Genomic DNA, 4,025 nt, shown 5'->3' on the forward strand with positions numbered 1-4,025 from the left:
AATGAATGATAAATGGGACCAATAGGTGGTATGGTGGCTAAGGGGCTGGATTCCCACATAGCCAACTGCAGTTTGAGTCCTGAACCTGGTGGCTTGAAATCACAATAAATACATAAATAGATAAATAAATAAATGTAAAAAAGTCAATTGAAGAAAATGAATGAAACAAGCGCTTCATGACACAGATATTCATTAAGTACTTTTGGTAACTTAAGAATGTATAAGCATGGGAAAAGAAGGTAAAACAAAAGTGAATACATCATGGTTTAAATTTGATTATTATATGAGAGTCTAGACTTAATTTAAAGGCTTTCAGAGCTAGTAAAGCTTTTTATTAGGAAATTTGTAGCATTATGTGATTATGTGATCCGTAATGAGCAATAATGCTATTATCAGTGAAGAGGGTGGTTTGGAAACAAAAGAAATTACAGGCAGGGAATCCATGTCAGAGGTTTCTATAGTGCAGGTGAAAGGGGCTTAAAGCTCTAAGCTAAGACACTGTGGGGAAAAAGTAAAATGAGAAAAAATAAAAGGCTAAGTCAAGTCATCTTAAAGGTAAATGTGTAAACTTAGTGAATAACTGAAAGTATGTGCTGTGAACAGAAGAAAAACTCCAGGGTTTTAACCTAGGAGTTTGATTGTATTAATCTAGAAAGAAAACACAGAAAAGGTTATGGAGGTGAATCTTTGTTATAGAAATTCGACCCAACCTAGTTTAGGTGCACAGAGAAATTGCCTTCAAGGACATTGAGTCTGGTAGGCAGAATAATGGTCCCTGAAAAATGCATGCTCTCAGGCTCAAAACCTTTGACTATGTTCCCTTTCCTGGCAGAAGGAAGTGATGATAGTAAAGAATCTTGAATAAGAAGGTTATTATGGATTATCAAAAGGGGTCCAAAATGGTCACAAAAATCTTTAAAAGCAGAAAACATTTTCATCTGAGATTATAAAGACATGGGACTTTGCAGCCTTTGAAGATGAAGGAAATAGACCCATGTCAAGAAAAGCCTTTAGAGGTCGGAATAAGCAGGAGTTAGATTCTCTTCTGGAGCTGACAGAATGAAACGCTATCCTGCAGACACCTTAATTTTTTGTCCAGTGAGATCTTGTTAGCCTTCTCATTTCTCATTTACAGAACTACGGCAGAAAATGCAAATAGCAGAAAGTAGTTGGACCTCAGGAGTAACCACAACCTAGAATGAAAACGGGATTAATTTCTCATGCACCTCTCTGCATGCCTACTTAATTGCTCTTGTTTTGGAGAAGAGCTTTTTCTACTTCTCCAAGTGCTATGTCTTGTGAACAATAGCTGCTAGCGTTTCATAGATGTATTACCTAAAGAAAGAAGGATTCTTCATTTACTTTACCTCTAAAACTTTGTACAAGAGCTATAATTGCCCCTGCTTGGACCAATCAACTATGGCTAAAGAGAAGTTATTAGAGTTAATACAGTATGGCACCAAAGTTAACCACATATTGTAAATGGAGTAAAACTGAGGAAGTCTTACACCCAAAAAGAGGTAAGGGAGGATACCCACAGACATAAACAACAGTCAAGCAAAATGGCAGGACACTGATTTAATGATTGACATTGCTCTTTTTTGCGTATGTGAGAAATCAATGTATGAGTGGTTACTGAGTGCCAAGTACTATTATTCTCACTATGAAACACTGGTAAATATAACCAGCAAGGTCAACGTTCACAGACAGCTTATACTTCTAGTAGGAAAGGCAGTGATTTGAACAAAGCTTACAAAAATAAATGCCTACTTACAACTGTGTAAGTGGCTGTAAAGAAATGTAAGTTTTGGAAGGTACTTCTAATTAGACTGAAGGTGGGTTCAGAGAACTGAAACCTATCTAACATAATCTATGCATTAGGAAAACACTGAAGCAGAGGCTCAAGGTTCAGAAGGATTTGATTGGACAAAAGTTCAGGATCTCAGGCAGAGGAAACACATATGTAATGGTATAAGGAAAGGAGCAATCATTTTATAGAAACTGAATGACAGTCATTGTAGCTACAGTTGAAACAGTAAGAGGAGAATAGTATAAGACAACACTAGGGAGATAAGGACCAAGGCCTATCCTTACAAGGTTGTAATGTGTCATATAAAATTAGGACTTTACAATAAGATAATATTTCAAGTAGACCTTGACTCACTCTTTAAATTCAGATACTGAGCCTTGCCTATAAAACCTTCTGATAAGATGATCAGAAAATGATCTGAATTTTAGCATTATCTCTTTATGGTCTTCATGTACCTTAAATCATAATAGCTATTCTTCAAAGAGAAAACAGAAATCATAATAACTATTCTTCAAGGTGGGTTGTATGTCTCTCTTAAGAACTGATATGAAAAAAAAAAAACAGTGGATTATGTTTCTCTCAAATGAAAAAGATCAAGAGTTAATAAAATTATTAAATCATTAGACTTCATTGATGTTCATGTCAACATAGCCTATGTTTCAATTAATCTACTGACCTCCATCTCAATATTAAAATAAAAAAAGCTTGTAATGGAATAGATTGCACATGGGTGTTCCCAGCTTTAGCCCCCAGGGAGAACTTGATACTTGGTTCATATTAATTCTAAAATATGAAAAAGATCTTTATACTGGGAAAAATATGACATGTGTGGACTTACCTGTGCTCAATCCCTGGGTGTATTTTCTATTTATACTCCTCTAATTTATCCACAGTGTGAATTGATGAGATCTGACAACTGTTAACTTTCTATTTACCAATTCCAGTTACATTAGCATTCAGCTGGAATAAACAAAGACATCCAGACTGCCTACTATTTTAGATGCTAAAAAAAAGTCATATGGCCATTATTTGGAAAGTGTAAAGTATCTTTTTTAATTTTCATTTGTTTATGAAGAAAAAAAACAGACAGTGAAGTCTTTAATTACTTAGAACAGTTATATGTCTTCTGTTGAAATTTCTTTTCTTTTTGAGGTAAATTTAAAGGTGACCTTGTAAGGCACTCTGCTCCATTGCTACAAGGCTGTGGCTGCTAAAGGGTGAGAACACAAAATAGCGTGGGCTACATTTGTCTATGTTTGCTAGAATAGGAGTAAAAATCTGGGGACAGGATGAGAGAACTTTCTAGCAACATACAAAGCTGGAAGATGAGCTGTGAAGTTGGAAAATTTACAGAGAGCCATTAGCAGTTATATGTTAAACCCTCCTGAAAGGGAAGTCATGATTCCTCTCTAAAAAAGTATTAGAATCTAGTGGTGAACTGAAACTTAGTCAAGTTGCAATGAAAACTAGCCAAAGATCAATCACAGTTAGCAACCTAGCAGAAGAACTTTTTAAAAATAAATGTAATATTACTTACTTATGTTGTTCTTCTATACATAACATCCTATACATCATATACATATGTATTTCAAAGGAATATAGAAAACATAAAAAATTAAAATTAATGTGATGCTTTTAACAGAAAACTAGACATCACTGAAAGAATGAGTGAACTTAAAGATTATGCAAATAGAAGCACAAAGAGACAAAAAACAGTAAAAAATAAATCTGAAAGTTGAGGCCAATGGGACAATATCAATCAGCTTAAAAGAGAATAAATGAAATTAAGAAAAAAAGGAGAGAGAAAATAGTGTAAAGGAGGTATTTATTTATTTTTATTTTTTAATAATTATTTATTTTTATTTTATTTTATTTTTATTATTATTATTTTTTTTTCATTTGACCAGAGAGAGAGACAGACAGAGAGAGAGAGAAAGTGAAAAAGCAAAGCAAGCCACCAGGCCCAGGACTCAAACTGTAGCTGGCCATGTGGGAGTCCAGCATCTTAACCACCATGCCACCTGTTGGCCCCACAAAGAAAGAATTTAAATAAATGGAGCAATGTCTCTTTAACATTGACTAAAAAGCATTAACTCTGTTTTAAGAAACCTCAAGTAGAATAAATACAAAACCAACTAACCAATCAATTTTTAGCTACACACATATGATGAAATTGGTCAAAGGAAAAAAAAAACACTTTTCTATTTGTTTCATG

Source organism: Tupaia chinensis, unplaced genomic scaffold, assembly GCF_000334495.1.
Source record: "Tupaia chinensis unplaced genomic scaffold, TupChi_1.0 Scaffold000228_1, whole genome shotgun sequence".
NCBI classification, from domain to species: Eukaryota; Metazoa; Chordata; class Mammalia; order Scandentia; family Tupaiidae; genus Tupaia; species Tupaia belangeri.